We start from the raw sequence: 22,956 nt of genomic DNA, 5'->3' as shown, positions 1-22,956 counted from the left end.
ACAAATGGCGAAATGAAAAGGGGGGGGGGGGGTAAGGCACCATTGTGTTTACTACTAAAGAAAAACTCCATCGCTTTCAGAATTCGTTTTGAGGGTCGCGCATATATATATATATATATATATATATATATATATATATATATATATATATATAGACCAACACCGTGTTTACTAACAAAGGGGGCGCTCGCGGCGCCGCAGCCGACTGGGGGTGAAAAATAGGGTTAGCGTCCACAGGAATACATGGAACCGAAATATTTCTAAGCAGTTTTCTCATTTCACAGGGCACCTGTGATGTCGTTATTCGGTACAAAGCAATTATGAACATCCTAGAACAGATCACGAAAGTATGACATCTCATTAACGAGGCGAAGTATTTTTAAAATACCGCGAAACGTATGGGACTGCAAGTTGGGAGACGACCCGTAGAAATACATGTAAACACAACTTACCGGAACATTTTTCTCATTTCGCAGAGCGTCAGAAGTGGTGGCCGGTCGTTAAACGTTGGCCAGCGCTTTGAAGAAGTATGTGATAAAGTATGGCTCATCATTACGGAGGCAGTCTACTTTTAAAACTCCCCGAATAACGTGTTATGAATCCAGACACCGCCAAAAGGCAAGCTGCGTGTATCGAATCGCGCAGTTTTGCTTACAGTTTGATATGCTGCCGCATAGGGTAAATAAGCTTGATATTACTGTCGCTCCAGTGATACGTGCTAGACAGAATTACATTCCCAAGCAGCACACCAGCATTGGCCCAACAATGGTTCATCACTGGAAAAGAATGGCATCAATATTGGACTGATATTGGCATTAGGGCATTTTACTACATTCTCCATTCTTGGCCCATCTTTCGTTCCAAGATTGGTCCAGTGTTCAACCAAGCTGGAGCCACCAATGTAGGCACAATATTAGACTTTCCATTCATGCCCCATGATTCTTGCCAATACTGTCCAGCATTATACCATCATTGTATTACCAATATTTGTTTAATACCAGCTATTCCATTGATGGCCCATTGTCAATGCCAATATCATACCAATGGTTAGCCATTGCAGGTGCACTGGCTACTCCATTCATGCCGCATATTGTCGATAACAAAATTAATCCAATGGTTTATGGGTACACCGGCTACTCCATTCATGTACCATTGATGATGTCAAGATTACACATTTTGTGGCACTGCCTGTGCAGGCCATAAAATGCAGCCTCCCAAGCAGCACACCAGCATTGGTCCAACAATGGTTCATCACTGGAAAAGAATGGCATCAATATTGGACTGATATTGGCATTTGGGCATTTTACTACATTCTCCATTCTTGGCCCATCTTTCGTTCCAATATTGGTCCAGTGTTCAGCCAAGCTGGAGCCACCAATGTAGGCACAATATTAGACTTTCCATTCATGCACCATGATTCTTGCCAATACTGTCCAGCATTATACCATCATTGTATTACCAATATTTGTTTAATACCAGCTATTCCATTGATGGCCCATTGTCAATGCCAATATCATACCAATGGTTAGCCATTGCAGGTGCACTGGCTACTCCATTCATGCCGCATATTGTCGATACCAATATTAATCCAATGGTTTATGGGTACACCGGCTACTCCATTCATGTACAATTGATGATGTCAAGATTAACATTTTGTGGCACTGCCTTTGCAGGCCATAAAATGCAGCCCTTTTCATTTTAGCCATATTCGTGACAGCACATCGAACTTGCTGGGACAATAATGGCCTTTCAAATAAGAGTGGCCATAATAATTCAAATTGTCGCTCATGAGCAACCAGTAGATATTCACAAAACAAGGGCATGGTTCACAAAAAGATAATATTTATTGCAATTGTTACTATAGACGGCAGTTGTTACTAGCCAGCGCTGAGGGCACACACAGCCGCAGTTAGCGGGGCAGTGGCAGGGTTGGTCAGGGCAGGGCGGGCTCTCGGGAAGTGGAAGGGGCCAGGGAGCTGGAGGGCACACTCATAGGCGTAGTGAGGGGGCTGACCCTGCAATTGCATTCACAGGTGGCATGCCTGGTTCGCCAGGGGAGGTTTCAGCATAACGCCATTTTCTTCCACCCCCCCTGTTACAGGAACCAGGCAGCCACCTGCGAATAAATGCGCGTGCCTCCAAATCGTCCACCCCAACTTTTTCGCAAATGGCACCTGCACAAAAACAATGAGGAAACAAAATTTACAACACTATTACGAGGCATATAAAATCGCGCGCATTATTTTAGGAAGATGTAGAAAATTCCAGGATTCATGTACCGAAATTCATGGTCAATGAGAAACACTATAGTGATGAGTTCCAGATTAGTTTCAGCTGCCTTGGGTTTATTAGGATGAAAGACGTACATACATTGCATAGCATGTGCCCTGTTGCATTTTGATCGCCTCCACAGCAATACGGCTGAGACAGCCAGTGCTTCATCCCACACTAGGAATTAGTGCTTGATTGTCGGCTGTCTCCGCATATGACTGGCGCGCTAGTTTTTGCCGCTCCTACGCTTTCTGCGATGTGCAAACAGTTTATACTAAATATCGTTACCAAGAGAATGTTCGGCGACCATTTGCATTTTTTGAATGGCTAGATATAATATACACAAGCGATCTAAGCCCACGACTGCTGCACTGGCCACTGGTTAGCTGATATACGCTTTTGACTGGTTTTGTGGGTAGTTCGCTTAAACGTGAGCTCACTTAAACGGGTAGCTCACAGGTGCATCATTTTTACACATATACTGCTTGTCCAAGCAAATTTGATCCAAGCGATAAAAAAGAAAAACATTTCGGAGGCAGGCAAAGGAAACCAGATACATATTGCTGGAAGCTACCTTGAGCGCCACAGAAAAGGTTTTGTTTGGAATCCTTAATTGACATTATTTACCTAAATTACTGATTATTGACTTAAACAATAAATGGTGTTGCTACTTTGAAGAGTACCGGCACAAACCACGTTTGATTATTTGCGATAAAGAACCCTCACGTCTGCATTTTGAACGCCAGATACAGTAGAAAACCACGAAAATACAAAAATCAGATTCCTGGACAATACAATTGAGGACTTGGCTTGGCTCGACAGCCCTGTGTAGCGTTAGACCTACAAGTTGCCTATGGTTTCTTCGTCCGCGCCAGCACATTCGTCCAAGAAGACTGTATTTGTATATTACAGCTGAAAAATACTGTTCCACTCATTTGTATCCTTACCGCTTTGTAGTCATTATCCGCATTGCAAAAGTTCGGCGCGCTCATTGTAACTCGAGCCTTCATGTGCGCCAAAGGGCCGACGCGAAGCAACCATCACCAGCATATCACCCTTACTCATGCATGGGGCTAGCCATCATAGCGGCAGGTTGTTTTGTCCGCTCAAAATCATGTTGTGAGCAGCACAATCGAGGTGCGCGAATGGGCTGGTAACGGTTTCGGTATCTACATAACCCGGAATTTATCTGCAGCCGGAAAAAAAGGTACACATGAGGTTTCTAACCGCAAATATTGAAACGGGGGTTTCCGAACGTGCTCACCGACTCTAAATCCTACTTATTGTCTAAAGTGAATATTTAGTACTTGAAGCGAATAACCTCACTTCCTTACGTACAAAATAAAAATTCTCTGCGCTGTCCTAAGTGGCTGCCAGCAAAAATGCGCCACCGGTTTCCATCGTCTGTTTCTGATGGTTTATTTATAACCCTTGGCTCAAGCTATGGGGCTCAGCAGGTGTAATGTAGCTTGAATAAAACCTGCAAGAGATCATATATATGGGTAGATTTGTAAGGTTTAAAGATTTCACTTACAAATTCTACAGGAATCGCGTCACTGCGGTCTTTCTTTAAAATTGACACGTAATAGCGCTATATTCGAGGCTAAAATAAAGTACTGAACGCATTAATTCAGCTTAGCAAATGCAGCTGTAACAGAAAGTGAGGGCTGGCGACACGTAAGGTGTGCCTAGCTTTCAAATTTTCTTAGATGGGACAACCGTTCGAAATATGGAATATTAAAAAAAGCCCTTGATATTGGCTTTCTCACAGCGTATTATGGGTGCCTTAGATAGGAAACATAATCGAGGTCCCATGGCCATCTTTCGTTTCCAATGAAATTCTTATATGTGGTGGGCAAATATCTAGACACAAAAGAATTAATCTTAGGTTTTCAAGATACGCGTAGTTTCCTGGAAAAAAATAATTGTATGGTATATCTCTAGTGGTAGAAAACGCTGTTTTTGCCATTTCAAAATGTTGCAAGTTTGGATACCATGATTTTGTCATGTACTCTTTTTTACTCACTAAATATATGCAGGTTTTATATTTACAAACACTATTAGAAACCCTTTTTTTTTTTTTTTTTGCAGTTGAGTTATTAAAAAATCGCAAACTTTTCTTCAGGAGCGACACGCTGCAAAAATATTCATTTTTAACCTTATGTACTGGCATATGATGCATTAGGTTGGTTGCACTAAATATGTTTTCACTTCCTGACGCATGTTCCTTATTCCAGGCAGTATCTGGAGCTCCAGACCACTAGGTGTGTTCTCCACAACGCATCAAAATTGCTCAAAATTCGAAAACAGCAGTAAAGGGCAAATTTGCTGCCATTAAAAAAAGATCATCTTCGATTTTTATTCAAATCCCTCTCAAAAATCTTCAGTGCCTCAAAAATATCACGGACTAAAAAGTGTTGCGTTATACTGTTTAAAAATATAAAATTAGATATTAAACCGAGTGCTTGTGCTGATAATGGCCAAACTCAGCCTGCATTCTTGCAAGATCCAATAATATCTTGGCACAGAAACTATTTCTCTACATTATCTAGGTTCCATTCTTTATTTCTGAAAAAATTTGAAGCTCTAGATTTGTGTGTGCATCTGCATATTATTTTGAAATTGGACAAAAGTAAGAAAATGGTAAAATAAGGAAAACTGATTAGAATTGAAGAAACGGCCGCAACATCAATTTTTATCAAAATCTGTGGAAACAATGCAAAGTACTTTCTTAATTTGAGTCAGTAAATATATTGAATTCTGCAAAATGTAATATTAGAAATATAAAAATGCTTGTTTTTGTTCTATAGATGTGCTTATATGGCTCCCCCTTACGGAGTAGGCATCAAAACTTCAATTTAGTATTTGCTGAATTTAGTTACATTTTACCTTAAGTAAAATTTAAAACCTTTTCAGCGCTTATACACCCTTTTTCTGCTTTGGGGACAAATACTTAATATAGCTTAAAATGGTATTAATTCACTATTTCTGTCAATTTCATGGCAGAACGTAAGTGAAGGCTGAACTTTTTCTCTGTCCTGCATTCTTTTTTATTGCTAGGTGCAATAGTATTCAATCTAGGTTATTAATATATTATTCCATTTCTCAGCTTTGACCACCACTAACAATACTATATTTTTGAAGATGATTTTTCAATGTGTAATTTTTATAATTACAATCATAAGCAAATCGCTTTCCAGCATAATACTTTTGGTGGCGTTACAGAGAACACACATAGCAGTTTAGAGCTCCAAATTCTGCCTTAAATTAACAATATGACCTGCGTAATAAACACAGAATGTTTTAGTGCAAACAACGCAACGCGTCACGCCAGTATGTAAGGTTGAATCCCAAAATAACGGCTTGAGGTTGAACATTAACATTTTTGTAGCGCGTTGTTCTTGAAGCAAAGTTTGCGATTTTTTACTAAATCAACTGCATCAATGAAACACACTTTTAATACTTCTTATACAAGTAAACGTTACCCAAATGCGGTGAGTAAAAAACAGTGGATGACAAAATTTTACGCAACCAGCCGGCCTCCAAACGTGCAACTTTTTGAAACGACAAAAACGGCGTTTTCCAGCTTTAGTGATAGGCGTTTTTTTTTTTTTCGAGAATACTACGCCGCATCTGGCAAACCTAAGGGTCATTCCTTTGTGTCGAGACATTAGCCCACGACATATGAAAATTTAATTAAAAAAAATGGTCATGGCACCACGATTACTGTTCCTGTCCGAAGACATTCATATTTGTTTTCATTTCGTCTCTTCAAACAAGCTGGTTTAGCCAGTGCGGTGAATAAAAATATCATCGCATATATAAAAGATTTTCGCGCTATATGTTATACCAAAAGCTACCTATATTGTCACAACTGTCATACATTATTTGTAGCTGAAACAACATCCCAAAAGGGATTCGATTGCTAATTGTTCGCTAGTTAAATAGCCGTACGAGATGACACACGTTTAGTTTGTAGAATACAATTTAGGAAAGAGCAGATACAAACTACAGGTGAATAATGCTATGGTATAGAGCAATGTATTACTCCGATTAACAGTAAAAAAATCAACTTTTAACATATTAATATCTTCGACAAACTATTGCATGCTCACATAGGAACACAATGAGCTCATCCACGCATCTAATGTCTATGGGCATTAGATGTGTGGATGACTTCGTTTTATTCCAATTCGTGCGTCACTCAAAATAATTGAACGAGAAAAAAGTTAATGTCTACACAATGTTCAGTGAGTATACCACAAATTATACTAAGGTGCTTCATATATGTCACATCACCTAGCAAGTGAAATGGGATAACAGAAGTAATCAGACTCTAACCCTGATCAGCATTTCGCTTTTGCGCCATCTTTGTAAGTTTTTAGGCAGGCTTTTCCACTGATTATCCTCTTCTTTATACACCTGCCACCCACAGGACACAAATCTTCTGGGGGTACCGAACTGTTGGTTTTCGCAACAGTGATACAACTTAATCGATCCATTTATACGTAGAAAACACTCTCGATGCGCACCTAAAAAAGAAATTGAAAGCATGTATGTGTAGGCAAAATCATTCACCGGCGATTTAATGATATGATTTGAACAATAAAATCAAAGGATCACACTCAAAATAACAAAAAAGTGGTGGAGAGATAGGAATTGAAGCAATGAAAAGCGGTTGCTTTCTGCAAAAAGCCAAGAGCAAGAGGTCCACCGTCTATAAGAATAGGCAATAAAAATACGGCATATTTAAAGGTGCATGCAGCAGTTACAGTGATGCAGTGCTACCTTTTTTTAGGCAGGCTTTTCCGCTGATTTTCTTCTTCTTTATTGCCCTTCCAACCACAGGACACATATCTTCTGGGGGTTGTCGGTTTTCGCACCAGTGATACAACTCAATCGATCCATTTCTACGTAGAAAACGCTCCCGATGCGCATCTAAAAAAATGAAAGCATGTATGTGCAGGCTAAACCATTCACACATGATAACACAATGCGATTTGAACAATGAAATCAAATGATCACACCCAGAGCAACAAGAAAGTGGTGGAGAGATAGAAATTGAAGCAATGAAAGACGGTTGCTTACTGAACAAAGCCTATAGCAAGAGGTCCTGCGTCTATAAGAATAGGCAATAAATTAAGGCACGTTTATAGGTGCATGCAGCAGTTAAAGCGATGCAGTGTTACCTTTCTTTTTTACTGCAGTGATTGGTATAAATATTACAGCAATTGCTAGGCATCTCAGGTAACCCCATTGAAAACTTCATCCAAGGTACCGAGGAGCAGTGGCGTGTTATTTGCAGCTGTTAACGGAAAGACAGGCTATCCTATGAGTGCATGCGCATTTCCTCCTTTTTGTACCTTGAATAAAACCGACTAAACAGTGAGTATTGTAAGAGGTGCAGCGTCCCTAGGAATGGGGAACAAAATTAAGTTTTAGTAAACAGAGGTACAAAAAGGAGCAAATATGCCTGCAATAATAGCATGATGGCCTACGTTTTCATCAACCGTTGTAAACAACCTGTCACAGCCAGTCGGTTCTTTAGATAAGCTTATCAATGCCAGAGCTTAAAGCTAAGAGCAATATGAGTAATATTTATTGCGGTCACGGCCGTAAACAATTCTAGCGGAACACTCCATTACTGTAACTATTCAACCGTCCATTTATACATATCGTTCATTAAATACCCATGCACATCATATTAAGTTGCTCTTTTCTACTCCCAAATGATTTCCCATAGAATTAGAATACGTGGATCGCTGCTTCGGTTTCAACATTCTTGCACGATGGCTATGGCGTGCACTTCATGCATACGGTACGGTACGTGAGGTACAAAGAGCTGTAATTGCCGAACAGGCGGACCTGACGGCCTGTCCCATTTCGCCTGAAAGTGCGCGCCGTGATCGAGCGCTTCGCGAGCAATATATTTCGGACGATATGGTTGCCTCATACCGGCCGTCAATGTTTTGTACAATGTGTCCCGCGTGCACGTTGTTTACTTTGCAGTGACAGGGACGCAGTGCACACACGGCTTATGTGCCGTTTTGCTTGTATTGTTATTTTCCCCCACCTTCGAAGCGCGTCTGCGAAATCGCTCTCCTATTGTCGCCGCTTTCTGATAACGCCCTCACCTGAAGGCGCGTGCTCAGAAGGGGGGCGTCGATTAAGAAAATTTTGAAAAGGGGCTCACTTGCGCTGTTCACGGCTTTCAATTCCTCAATATGATATTAACCATTATAAAAGTGGAGGTTCATTATGACTTAATTATAGCCTAATCATCAAGCGGCATCACGCACATAATGTCCACCCCACTGTAAAATTCGCTTGCACAGACGGCATGAACAGTTTTCAAAACTTCGTCTATACATCTGAAAACAAAAAACTGCCCTTAACTCTTAACAAAATCCAAAAACTGTGTGAACATGGCTTCCTGCGCGCAGAAGAGAGGCTGTCCAAAATATATGTACAAAGCCGGGCGCATAGTATCTGGTTACTAATTGATTGCGGCGCGCTGCACAGTCAAAAAACTGCGCAAATGGCTGCCTGCAGTGTTCTGTCACGTGTTGGTGGCATACACACCTGTTACGCACGGCTCCTCTATTTTCGGCGCAAATGCTATTCATATCGCAGCCAGCAAATAAGTCCACGCACTTGCTTGCATGTAACCCGGACGAAAATTCGCTTAGTTCTTGAAGTCATGCTTCGCGCAGTTGTTTCGAGGAGAATACGGAAAGAGAACATTTGGGACTGGTAAGAGATCATATAGAACCAATTATGAAGAAATGGCATGCTGCAAAGATATATACTCACGGTCTAAGATGACGGCGTTCACTGAGTCCGATAATGCCGTTGGTATCCCGCCGTTGCTGTAATCCGTACTCCGGCGACATTTCACAGCTCAGCTATTCACTGATATGTAGCAAGCACAAACCGGAGCACATGGACATGTATAGGCGCAAGAGAAAATTATGCACAGCACAATGAAAAAGAAAATTAATGAGGGAAGAAATTAAAGAAAGGTTTAAGAAGCTGTCACAAGTCTTGTAGCGTCTCCAACAAGCTCTGAAATGAACGTTTCGGGAGGAGGCCGCACAGCAGCGCAGCTGGGGATGCTGTCTGTTGTGTCTTGCACGTAGACGCGTAGGCGAGGGGGAACAACGAACCGCTCAATCAGCGCGCGATTCCCGCCGCGGTGTTGTGTTCGCAAGGGCTGCGCGTGAGAACGAAGGACCAACGACCCTCTCAACATTCCATTCCTCCTTTACCCAGCCCTCTTCTGCTTGCACCGGCCAGCCGTGACTTCGGACCGTGCCGATGAGCGGCCGCCAGCGCGCACCGCTCGAGTCGAGTTCTAATAAATAGTTTTGTTTTGTGTGTTCGCAAACGCATTGTTTCTTCAAGCCAACCACGGACATAACATTTTCTAAAAAAATAGAAAGCCTCCCCATCTACCATCCACATTCTTGCGTAAATCCATACAGTTGGTGCATCGACAAATGCGCGCGTCCCCTCCCTTTCACCACCTATGATCGAACAAAGGATGGTCGTTCGACCTTTTATATTTACTTCAAAATATTATATATTGTTGCGTGATGACTGATTAATAATGTCAAAGAGGCGGAGTTCCGAGCTTCTCTTGTATTCTGGCCAACTTTGGTTATAGATTATACAAATTATGCTCAAGTTAGCTAGCTGAAAATTATCCGACTAAATATATACATGTTTTTATTTGTATTTAGTTAATGTCCGCTTTTCGGGTATGAGTAGATGTTTTTATAAAAATTCTCAACATCGGCCCAGGAAACGAAAATTTTCCTAATTTGCAGGCATTTATTTCAGAAAAGGTTCATGGTAGAGCAGCAATAATTCCACAATATGTTCTCAGCATAATTATCCGCAAACAGCTAAAGCTCATATTTTTATGACATTTGGATACAGAGACACGATCGCGCTAATTTACAGAAAACAGCGAACATTGAAAATTTTTAGGAAAACAAAAACAGTTTTCACATTGTTTAAACTTTTTCCACCTATTCTACACTACCTCAGCTTTCAAAACCATTAAAACACCTTGCATAATTTTGTAGCGCAAGTAATTACGGCCAATTCGATAAAGCCTTTGTCCAATTATAGCGCACCGCGCTGTTCTGAACATTCTACGGAATTTGTGAATTGTTCAAGGTTTTTAAATTTTGGCATATAATTTTGTAACAGGGAGAAATATATTTACAAAAGAGGATTAAAGATATATACATTGAGGAACAGCCAAGGAGCCAGGCTACGAGGGCCGCCCATTCGACGCACTTCTTTTTCTTAATCTTCAACAAACGAGCGCGCCACTTCGTCCTCATCATTCTCCAGCTGTAGCAATATTTCTTCGCTCATGTTTTGTCTCGACTTCGCAAATCGACGGTGACAGACACAGCAATGAATGATTCAGAATCAATTTTTTTACTAGAATGAAAGAATTGGAAAGGGCATGCAAACTGCCTCATTAAAACAGTGTTTCTAGGCTGCATTCGTTTTTTCGAATGACTCGACAGCGCACATTATTTTCATTCCTGTACAGTTTTTTTTATTCCTTTGCCACCGCCTAGCGCGGTTGGAATGGTCAAACTCTAAACTAATAGGCGGAAAAAGCTTTTTTTGTTTACTGGCGATATATATGTTGTGCGCCATATAAATGTACCGGGGCCTTCATGCTCGCAGTCTGCACGAAAAACTGTCATTTTTTTTACCACCGTGTGAATGCCCAAAACTAAAATGGTAACCTCGCGAGTCTTCCGGCTTTTCATTTTCCAGTGATTGCGTCTAGAAAGTACACACATCGTATTCAGTCCTTTCTCCAGGTAAACAGACGATGCTGCGCGTAGTTCCTTATGGATAATACAAAAGCACTAGAACAAAAACATCGCTGAGAAAATGGTCATTTGTTCCTTCAACTTGAGGCAACGTTTTCTTTCTCGCCAAAGAAAAAGCTACCTTCTAATCACTAATTTAATGTCACATGAACATCCTCGACACGATTTCGTTTTTATGCTCGTTCTCACTGACAACTGGATTTGTACTATAGGTTAAGTATAGATGCAGGGATGTAATCGGCGTCCAATACAGGCATATTGGGTCGTGAGTGCTAGCCGGTCTGGGGTATACATATGTGGTCGCACGGTCGTGCTATCATTAGATATAATTGTGCGACAAACGTATGCGCCTGCGACGAAATCTGCATGCATGCCAATAGGCTAAAACCGTAAACACATATAGCTGACCCCCAAAGGTGCGCCGCATATGGGCGCACCGAAAAGACGAATCCAGACAGTTGCAGCGGTAGGTGCTTGAATGCATTAGAGTAATTGTCGTCCCGTACGTGGTACTCTGTGAGGTCCGAACGATCGGCTGAAATGTTGCCGGAATTAAATGCCGTGGTTTGGCGTCCAGCGCACGTGTATTCAACCCTAAAAATGGAGAATTTGTTTTGATTGAATGGTCAACGGAAAATATTCACTTCGGCAGCCCATTAAAGCTGCGTTTTTAGGATGGCAATGACAATTGCGAGATCAGGGGACAAAGTGGTCCATCGTGGGCAGTTTTCATACAGGGATAGCTAATACTGGAAAAACACAAGACAAATTGCAATGGTCCATTACAGCCAGTTTAAAAAAACGGAACGGTCAACGTCGGAAGAGCACAAGACACCTAAGTCCATTGTAGCCAGTTTTAAAAACTGAACGGGCAACGCTGGAAGAACACTGGACAACATGGTCCATCGTAGCCAGTTTTAAAAAAGGAACGGCCAACGACGGCGGAACAGAGGACAACTTGGTCCATTGTAGCCATCTTTAAAAAACTGAACATCCAATACTGAAGAACAGAGGATAACATTGTCCATTGTAGCCATGTTTAAAAACCGGAACATCCAATGCCGGAAGAACACAGGACAACTTGGTCCATTGTAGCCAGTTTTAAAAAACGGAAAACCCAATGACGGAGGAACGCAGGACAGCTTGGCCCATTATAGCCAGTTTTAAAACCCGGTGCGACCATTACTGGGGGAACAACGGCAATCTCGGTCCAATATAGACATTATATATGTACGGCAGTGCCAATATCGGGAACTCACTGTACATCTTGGCCCAAGCTAGCCAGTGTCGGCTACTGGCAGCGCCAACACTGGGAGAGCATTGGCTAGTCTGGGCCATTGTTGGACACTGTGTTGACTGGCATATCCTATGTTGGGAGCATGCTGGTTAGGCTGGCCCAATGTAGGGCCACTGTTTGCCGTCGTACTTACAACATTGGCCCAATGCTTTGTGCTGCCTGGGCTTTTTCATTCTAGCCATATTCGTGACAGCACATCGAACTTGCTGGGACAATAATGGTCTTTCAAATAGGAGTGGCCATATAAATTCAAATTGTCGCTCATGAGCAACCAGTAGATATCCACAAAACAAGGGCATGGTTCACAAAAAGATAATATTTATTGCAATTGTTACTATAGACGGAAGTTGTTACTAGCCAGCGCTGAGGGCACACACAGCAGCAGTTAGCGGGGCAGTGGCAGGGTTGGTCAGGGCGGGCGGGCTCTCGGGAAGTGGAAGGGGCCAGGGAGCTGGAGGGCACACTCATAGGCGTAGTGAGGGGGCTGACCCTGCAATTGCATTCACAGGTGGCATGCCTGGTTCGCCAGGGGAGGTTTCAGCATAACGCCTTTTTCTTCCACCTCCCCTGTCACAGGAACCAGGCAGCCACCTGTGAATAAAGGCGTGTGCCTCCAAATCGTCCACCCCAACTTTTTCGCAAATGGCACCTGCACAAAAACAATGAGGAAACAAAATTTACAACACTATTACGAGGCATATAAAATCGCGCGCATTATTTTAGGAAGATGTAGAAAATTCCAGGATTCATGTACCGAAATTTATGGTCAATGAGAAACACTATACTGATGAGTTCCAGATTAGTTTCAGCTGCCTTGGGTTTATTAGGATGAAAGACGCACATAGATTGCATAGCATGTACCCTGTTGCATTTTGATCGCCTCCACAGCAATACGGCTGAGACAGCCAGTGTTTCATCCCACACTAGGAATTAGTGCTTGATTGTCGGCTGTCTCTGCATATGACTGGCGCGCTAGTTTTTTGCCGCTCCTACGCTTTCTGCGATGTGCAAAGTTTATACTAAATATCATTACCAGGAGAATGTTCGGCGACCATTTGCATTTTTTTTAAATGGCTAGATATAATATACACAAGCGATCTAAGCCCACGACTGCTGCACTGGCCGCTGGTTAGCTGATATACGCTTTTGACTGGTTTTGTGGGTAGTTCACTTAAACGGGAGCTCACTTAAACGGGTAGCTCACAGGTGCATCATTTTTACACATATACTGCTTGTCCAAGCAAATTTGATCCAAGGAATAAAAAAAAAACATTTCGGAGGCAGGCAAAGGAAACCAGATATATATTGCTGGAAGCTACCTTGAGCGCCACAGATAAGGTTTTGTTTGGAATCCTTAATTGACATTATTTACCTAAATTACTGATTAATGACTTACACAATAAATGGTGTTGCTACTTTGAAGAGTACCGGCACAAACCACGTTTGATTATTTGTGATAAAGAACCCTCACGTCTGCATTTTGAACGCCAGATACAATAGGAAACCACAAAATACAGAAATCTGATTCCCGGACAATACAATTGAGGACTTGGCTTGGCTCGACAGCCCTGTGTAGCGTTAGACCTACAAGTTGCCTATGGTTTCTTCGTCCGCGCCAGCACATCGTCCAACAAGACTGTATCTGTATTTTACAGCTGAAAAATACTGCTAAACTCATTTATATCCTTACCGCTTTGTAGTCATTATCCGCATTGCAAAGTTCGGCGCGCTCATTGTAACTCGAGCCTTCATGTGCGCCAAAGGGCCGACGCGAAGCAACCATCGCCAGCATATCACCCTTACTCATGCATGGGGCTAGCAATCATAGCGGCAGGTTGTTTTGTCCGCTCAAAATCATGTTGTGAGCAGCACAATTGAGGTGCGCGAATGGGCTGGTAACGGTTTCGGTATCTACATAACCCGGAATTTATCTGCAGCTGGAAAAAAAGGTACACATGAGGTTTCTAACCGCAAATATTGAAGCAGGGGTTTCCGAACGTGCTCACCGACTCTGTAAGTCCTATTTATTGTCTAAAGTGAATATTTAGTACTTGAAGCGAATAACCTCACTTCCCCACGTACAAAATAAAAATTTTCTGCGCTGTCCTAAGTGGCTGCCAGCAATGCACCACCGGTTTCCATCGTCTGTTTCTAATGGTTTATTTATAACCCTTGGCTCAAGCTATGGGGCACAGCAGGTGTAATGTAGCTTGAATAAAACCTGCAAGAGATCATATATATGGGTAGATTTGTAAGGTTTACAGATTGCACTTACAAATTCTACAGGAATCGCGTCACTGCGGCCTTTCTTTAAAATTGACACGTAATAGCGCTATATTCGTGGCTAAAATAAAGTACTCAACGCATTAATTCAGCTTAACAAATGCAGCTGTAACAGAAAGTTAGGGCTGGCGACACCTAAGGTGTGCCTAGCTTTCAAATTTTCTTAGATGGCACAACCGTTCGAAATATGGAATATTAAAAAAAGCCCTTGATATTGGCTTTCTCACAGCGTATTATGGGTGCTTTAGATAAGAAACATAATCGAGGTCCCATGGCCATCTTTCGTTTCCAATGAAATTCTTATATGTGGTGGGCAAATATCTAGACACAAAAGAATTAACCTTAGTTTTTCAAGATACGCGTAGTTTCCTCGAAAAAAACAATTGTATGGTATATCTCTAGAGGTAGAAAACGCTGTTTTTGCGATTTCAAAATGTTGCAAGTTTGGATACCATGATTTTGTCATCTGCTCTTTTTTTACTCACTAAATACATGCAGGTTTTATATTTACAAACACTATTAGAAACCTATTTTGTTTTTGCAGTTGTGTTATTAAAAAATCGCTAACTTTTCTTCAGGAGCGATACGCTGCAAAAATATTCATTTTTAACCTTATGTACTGGCATATGATGCATTAGGTTGGTTGCACTAAATATGTTTTCACTTCCTGACGCATGTTCTTAATTCCAGGCAGTATCTGGAGCTAAAGACCACTAGGTGTGTTCTCCACAACGCATCAATATTGCTCAGAATTAGAAAACAGCAGTAATTAAGGGCAAATTTGCTGCAATTAAAAAAAGATCATCTTCGATTTTCATTCAAATCCCTCTCAAAAATCTTCAGTACCTCAAAAATATCACGGACTAAAAAAGTGTTGCGTTATACTGTTTAAAAATATAACATTAAATATTAAACCGAGTGCTTGTGCTGATAATGGCCAAACTCAGCCTGCATTCTTGCAAGATCCAATAATATCTTGGCACAGAAACTATTTCTCTACATTATCTAGGTTCCATTCTTTATTTCTGAAAAAATTTGAAGCTCTAGATTTGTGTGTGCATCTGCATATTATTTTGAAATTGGACAAAAGTAAGAAAATGGTAAAATAAGGAAAACTGATTAGAATTGAAGAAACGGCCGCAACATCAATTTTTATCAAAATCTGTGGAAACAATGCAAAGTACTTTGTTAATTTGAGTCAGTAAATATATTGAATTCTGCAAAATGTAATATTAGAAATATAAAAATGCTTGTTTGTGTTCTATAGATGTGCTTATATGGCTCCCCCTTATGGAGTAGGCATTGGAACTTCAATTAAGTATTAGCTGAATTTAGTTACATTTTACCTTAAGTAAAATTTAAAACCTTGTCAGCGCTTATACACCGTTTTTCTGCTTCTGGGACAAATACTTAATATAGCTTAAAATGGTATTAATTCACTATTTCTGTCAATTTCATGGCAGAACGCAAGTGAAGGCTGAACTTTTTCTCTGTCCTGCATTCTTTTTTATTGCTAGGTGCAATAGTATTCAATCTAGGTTATTAATATATTATTCCATTTCTCAGCTTTGACCACCACTAACAATACTATATTTTTGAAGATGATTTTTCAATGTGTAATTTTTATAATTACAATCATAAGCAAATCGCTTTCCAGCATAATACTTTTGGTGGCGTTACAGAGAACACACATAGCAGCTTAGAGCTCCAAATTCTGCCTTAAATTAACAATATGACCTGCGTAATAAACACAGAATGTTTTAGCGCAAACAACGCAACGCGTCATGCCAGTATGTAAGGTTGAACATTAACATTTTTGTAGCGCGTTGTTCTTGAAGCAAAGTTTGCGATTTTTTACTAAATCAACTGCATCAATGAAACACACTTTTAATACTTCTTATACAAGTAAATGTTACCCAAATGCGGTGAGTAAAAAACAGTGGATGACAAAATTTTACGCAACCAGCCGGCCTCCAAACGTGCAGCTTTTTGAAACGACAAAAACGGCGTTTTCCAGCTTTAGTGATAGGCGTTTTTTTTTTTTTTCGAGAATACTACGCCGCATCTGGCAAACCTAAGGGTCATTCCTTTGTGTCGAGACATTAGCCCACGACATATGAAAATTTAATTTAAAAAAAATGGTCATGGCACCACGATTACTGTTCCTGTCCGAAGACATCCATATTTGTTTTCATTTCGTCTCTTCAAACAGGCTGGTTTAGCCAATGCGGTGAATAAAAATATCATCGCATATATTAAAGATTTTCGCGCTATATGTTATACCTAAAGCTACCTATATTGTCACAACTGTCATACATTATTTGTAGCTGAAACAACATCACAAAAGGGATTCGATTGCAAATTGTTCGCTAGTTAAATAGACGTACGAGATGACACACGTATACTTTGTAGAATACAATTTAGGAAAGAGCAGATACAAACTACAGGCGAATAATGCTATGATATGGAGCATATGTATTACTCCGGTTAACAGTAAAAAAATCAACTTTTAACATATTAATATATTCGACAAACTATTGCATGCTCACATAGGAACACAATTAATGAGCTCATCCACGCATCTAATGTCTATGGGCATTAGATGTGTGGATGACTTCGTTTTATTCCAATTCGTGCGTCACTCAAAATAATTGAACGAGAAAAAAGTTAATGTCTACACAATTTTCAGTGAGTATACCAGACATTATACTAAGGTGCTTCATATATGTCACATCACCTAGCATGTGAAATGGGATAACAGAAGTAATCAGACTCTAACCCTGATCAGCATTTCGCTTTTGCGCCATCTTTGTAAGTTTTTAGGCAGGCTTTTCCACTGATTATCCTCTTCTTTATACCCTTGCCACCCACAGGACACAGATCTTCTGGGGGTACCGAACTGTTGGTTTTCGCACCAGTGATACAACTTAATCGATCCATTTATACGTAGAAAACACTCTCGATGCGCACCTAAAAAAAATGAAAGCATGTATGTGTAGGCGAGATCATTCACCGGCGATTTAATAATATGATTTGAACAATAAAATCAAAGGATCACACTCGAAGTAACAAAAAAGTGTGGTGGAGAGATAGGAATTGAAGCAATGAAAGGCGGTTGCTTTCTGCAAAAAGCCAATAGCAAGAGGTCAACCGTCTATAAGAATAGGCAATAAAAATAAGGCATATTTAAGGGTGCATGCAGCAGTTACAGTGATGCAGTGCTACCTTTTTTTAGGCAGGCTTTTCCGCTGATTTTCTTCTTCTTTATTGCCCTTCCAACCACAGGACACATATCTTCTGGGGGTTGTCGGTTTTCGCACCAGTGATACAACTCAATCGATCCATTTCTACGTAGAAAACGCTCCCGATGCGCATCTAAAAAAAATGAAAGCATGTATGTACAGGCTAAATCATTCACACATGATAAAACAATATGATTTGAACAATGAAATCAAATGATCACACCCAGAGCAACAAGAAAGTGGTGGAGAGATAGAAATTGAAGCAATGAAAGACGGTTGCTTACTGAACAAAGCCTATAGCAAGAGGTCCTGCGTCTATAAGAATAGGCAATAAATAAAGGCACGTTTATAGGTGCATGCAGCAGTTAAAGTGATGCAGTGTTACCTTTCTTTTTCACTGCAGTGATTGGTATAAATATTACAGCAATTGGTAGGCATCTCAGGTAACCCCATTGAAAACTTCATCCAAGGTACCGAGGAGCAGTGGCGTGTTATTTGCAGCTGTTAACGGAAAGACAGGCTATATCCTTTGAGTGCATGCGCATTTCCTCCTTTTTGTACCTTGAATAAAAGCGACTGAACAGTGAGTGTTGTAAAAGGTGCAGCGGCCCTAGGAATGGGGAACAAAATTAAGTTTTAGTAAACAGGGGTACAAAAAGAAGCAAATATGCCTGCAATTATAGCATGATGGCCTACCTTTTGATCAACAGCTGTAAACAACCTGTCACTGCCAGTCGGTTCTTTAGATAGGCTTATCAATGCCAGAGCTTAAAGCTACGAGCAATATGAGTAATGTTTATTGCGGTCACGGCCGTAAACAATTCTAGCGGAACACTCCATTACTGTAACTATTCAACCGTCCATTTATACATATCGTTCATTAAAAAACCATGCACATCATATTAAGTTGCTCTTTTCTACTCCCAAATGATTTCCTATAGAATTAGAATACGTGGATCGCTGCTTCGGTTTCAACATTCTTGCACGATGGCTATGGCGTGCACTTCATGCATACGGTACGGTACGTGAGGTACAAAGAGCTGTAATTGCCGAACAGGCGGACCTGACGGCCTGTCCCATTTCGCCTGAAAGTGCGCGCCGTGATCGAGCGCTTCGCGAGCAATATTTCGGACGATATGGTTGCCTCATACCGGCCGTCAGTGTTTTGTACAATGTGTCCCGCGTGCACGTTGTTTACTTTGCAGTGACAGGGACGCAGTGCACACACGGCTGATGTGCCTTTTTGCTTGTATTGTTATTTTCCCCCGCCTTCGAAGCGCGTCTGCGAAATAGCTCTCCCATTGTCGCCGCTTTCTGATAACGCCCTCACCTGAAGGCGCGGGCTCAGATGGGGGGCGTCGATTAAGAAAATTTTGAAAAGGGGCTCACTTGCGCTGTTCACGGCTTTCCATTCCTCAATATGATATTAACCATTATAAAAGTGGAGGTTCATTATGACTTAATTATAGCCTAATCATCAAGCGGCATCACGCACATGTCTGCCCCACTGTAAAATTCGCTTGCACAGACGGCACGAACAGTTTTCAAAACTTCGTCTGTACATCTGAAAACAAAAAACTGCCCTTAACTCTTAACAAAATCCAAAAACTGTGTGAACACGGCTTCCTGCGCGCAGAAGAGAGGCTGTCCAAAATATATGTACAAAGCCGGGCGCATAGTATCTGGTTACTAATTGATTGCGGCGCGCTGCACAGTAAAAAAAACTGCGCAAATGGCTGCCTGCAGTGTTCTGTCACGTGTTGGTGGCATACACACCTGTTACTCACGGCTCCTCTATTTTCGGCGCAAATGCTATTCATATCGCAGCCAGCAAATAAGTCCACGCACTTGCTTGCATGTAACCCGGACGAAAATTCGCTTAGTTCTTGAAGTCATGCTTCGCGCAGTTGTTTCGAGGAGAATACGGAAAGAGAACATTTGGGACTGGCAGGAGATTATATAGAACCAATTATGAAGCAATGGCATGCTGCAAAGATATATACTCACGGTCTAAGATGACGGCGTTCACTGAGTCTGATAATGCCGATGGTATCCCGCCGTTGCTGTAATCCGTACTCCGGCGACATTTCACAGCTCAGCTATTCACTGATATGTAGCAAGCACCAACCGGAGCACATGGACATGTATAGGCGCAAGAGAAAATTATGCACAGCACAATGAAAAAGAAAATTAATGAGGGAAGAAATTAAAGAAAGGTTTAAGAAGCTGTCACAAGTCTTGTAGCGTCTCCAACAAGCTCTGAAGTGAACGCTTCGGGAGGAGGCCGCACAGCAGCGCAGCTGGGGATGCTGTCTGTTGTGTCTTGCACGTAGACGCGTAGGCGAGGGGGAACAACGACCCGCTCAACCAGCGCGCGATTCCCGCCGCGGTGTTGTGTTCGCAAGGGCTGCCCGTGGGAACGAAGGACCAACGACCCTCTCAACATTCCATTCCTCCTTTACCCAGCCTTCTTCTGCTTGCACCGGCCAGCCGTGACTTCGGACCGTGCCGATAAGCGGCCGCCAGCGCGCACCGCTCGAGTCGAGTTCTATAAATAGTTTTGTTTTGTGTGTTCGCAAACGCATTGTTTCTTCAAGCCAACCACGGACAAACATTTTCTAAAAAAATAGAAAGCCTCCCCATCTACCATCCACATTCTTGCGTAAATCCATACAGTTGGTGCATCGACAAATGCGCGCGTCCCCTCCCTTTCGCCACCTATGATCGAACAAAGGATGGTCGTTCGACCTTTTATATTTACTTCAAAATATTGTATATTGTTGCGTGATGACTGATTAATAATGTCAAAGAGGCGGAGTTCCGAGCTTCTCTTCTATTCTGGACAACTTTGGTTATAGATTATACAAATTATGCTCAAGTTAGCTAGCTGAAAATTATCCGACTAAATATATACATGTTTTTATTTGTATTCAGTTAACGTTCGCTTTTCGGGTATGAGTAGATGTTTTTATAAAAATTCTCAGCATCGGCCCAGGAAACGAAAAGTTTCCTAATTTGCAGGCCTTTATTTCAGAAAAGGTTCATGGTAGAGCAGCAATACATCCACAATATGTTCTTAGCATAATTATCCGCAAACAGCTAAAGCTCATATTTTTATGACATTTGGATACAGAGATACGATCGCGCTAATTTACAGAAAACAGCGAACATTGAAAATTTTTAGGAAAACAAAAACAGTTTTCACATTGTTTAAACTTTTTCCACCTATTCTACACTACCTCAGCTTTCAAAACCATTAAAACACCTTGCATAATTTTGTTGCGCAAGTAATTATGGCCACATCGATAAAGCCTTTGTCCAATTATAGCGCACCGCGCTGTTCTGAACATTCTACGAAATTTGTGAATTCTTCAAGGTTTTTAAATTTTGGCATATAATTTTGTAACAGGGAGAAATATATTTACAAAAGAGGATTAAAGATATATACATTGAGGAACAGCCAAGGAGTCAGGCTACGAGGGCCGCCCATTCGACGCACTTCTTTTTCTTAATCTTCCACAAACGAGCGCGCCACTTCGTCTTCATCATTCTCCAGCTGTAACAATATTTCTTCGCTCATGTTTTGTCTCGACTTCGCAAATCGACGGTGACAGACACAGCAATGAATGATTCAGAATCAATTTTGTGCGCGTCGAGGTCCTGATGCGCTGTGGCATCAGGCAATACACAGACGTTTTTCGCAATCACCTTCACCTTCACAAAAAGACGATAACGTTCAATGAGCAAGCAACGTATTCCAAATCATTTTAGTAGAATGAAAGAATTGGAAAGGGCATGGAAAACTGCCTGATTAAAACAGTGTTTCTAGGCTGCATTCGTTTTTTCGAATGACTTGACAGCGCACATTATTTTTATTCCTGTACAGTTTTTTTTTATTCCTTTGCCACCGCCTAGCGCGGTTGGAATGGTCAAACTCTAAACTAATAGGCGGAAAAAACTATTTTTTTGTTTATTGGCGATAAATATGTTGTGCGCCATATAAATGTACCGGGGCCTTCATGCTCGCAGTCTGCACGAAAAACTGTCATTTTTTTTTACCACCGTGTGAATGCCCAAAACTAAAATGGTAACCTCGCGAGTCTTCCGGCTTTTCATTTTCCAGTGATTGCGTCTAGAAAGTACATACATCGTATTCGGTCCTTTCTCCAGGTAAACAGACGATGCTGCGCGTAGTTCCTTATGGATAATACAAAAGCACTAGAACAAAAACATCGCTGAGAAAATGGTAATTTGTTCCTTCAACTTGAGGCAACGTTTTCCTTCTCGGCAATGAAACAGCTACCTTCAAATTACTAATTTAATGTCACATGAACATGCTGTGGCGACACGATTTCGATTTTATGCGCGTTCTCACTGACAACTGGATTTGTACTATAGGTTAAGTATAGATGCAGGGATGTAATCGGCGTCCAATACAGGCATATTGGGTCGTGAGTGCTAGCCGGTCTGGGGTATACATATGTGGTCGCACGGTCGTGCTATCATTAGATATAATTGTGCGACAAACGTATGCGCCTGCGACGAAATCTGCATGCATGCCAATAGGCTAAATCCATAAACACATATAGCTGACCCCCAAAGGTGCGCCGCATATGAGCGCACCGAAAAGACGAATCCAGACAGTTGCAGCGGTACGTGCTTGAATGCGTTATAGTAATTGTCGTCCCGTACGTGGTACTTTGTGAGGTCCGAACGATCGGCTGAAATGTTGTCGGAATGCCGCGGTTTGGCGTCCAGCGCACGTGTATTCAACCATAAAAATGGAGAATTTGTTTTGATTGAATGGTCAACGGAAAATATTCACTTCGGCAGCCCATTAAAGCTGCGTTTTTAGGATGGCAATGACAATTGCGAGATCAGGGGACAAAGTGGTCCATCGTGGGCAGTTTTCATACAGGGATAGCTAATACTGGAAAAACACAAGACAAATTGCAATGGTCCATTACAGCCAGTTTAAAACAACGGAACGGTCAACGTC

General features: G+C 41.4%; 2 long non-coding RNA genes across 2 annotated transcripts; both read right to left on the bottom strand.

Annotated features, from left to right (window-relative positions):
* Positions 1-1,825: 1,825 nt before the first annotated feature.
* Positions 1,826-9,398, bottom strand: LOC146172406 (uncharacterized). The gene is made up of 3 exons (XR_014702497.1): positions 9,085-9,398; positions 7,060-7,209; positions 1,826-2,174 (listed from the first exon to the last, which is right to left on the bottom strand). It is a non-coding gene; the product is annotated as an uncharacterized LOC146172406 (long non-coding RNA).
* Positions 9,399-12,854: 3,456 nt separating this feature from the next.
* LOC146172405 (uncharacterized) lies at positions 12,855-20,199 on the bottom strand. Its single transcript, XR_014702532.1, has 3 exons — positions 19,965-20,199; positions 17,941-18,090; positions 12,855-13,081 (listed from the first exon to the last, which is right to left on the bottom strand). It is a non-coding gene; the product is annotated as an uncharacterized LOC146172405 (long non-coding RNA).
* Positions 20,200-22,956: the final 2,757 nt, after the last annotated feature.

The sequence above is a fragment of the Amblyomma maculatum genome, unplaced genomic scaffold (assembly GCF_055883805.1).
Source record: "Amblyomma maculatum isolate TAMU_Amacu unplaced genomic scaffold, ASM5588380v1 scaffold_13, whole genome shotgun sequence".
In the NCBI taxonomy this organism is placed as follows: domain Eukaryota; kingdom Metazoa; phylum Arthropoda; class Arachnida; order Ixodida; family Ixodidae; genus Amblyomma; species Amblyomma maculatum.
This window is presented reverse-complemented; position numbering and strand designations above follow the sequence as displayed.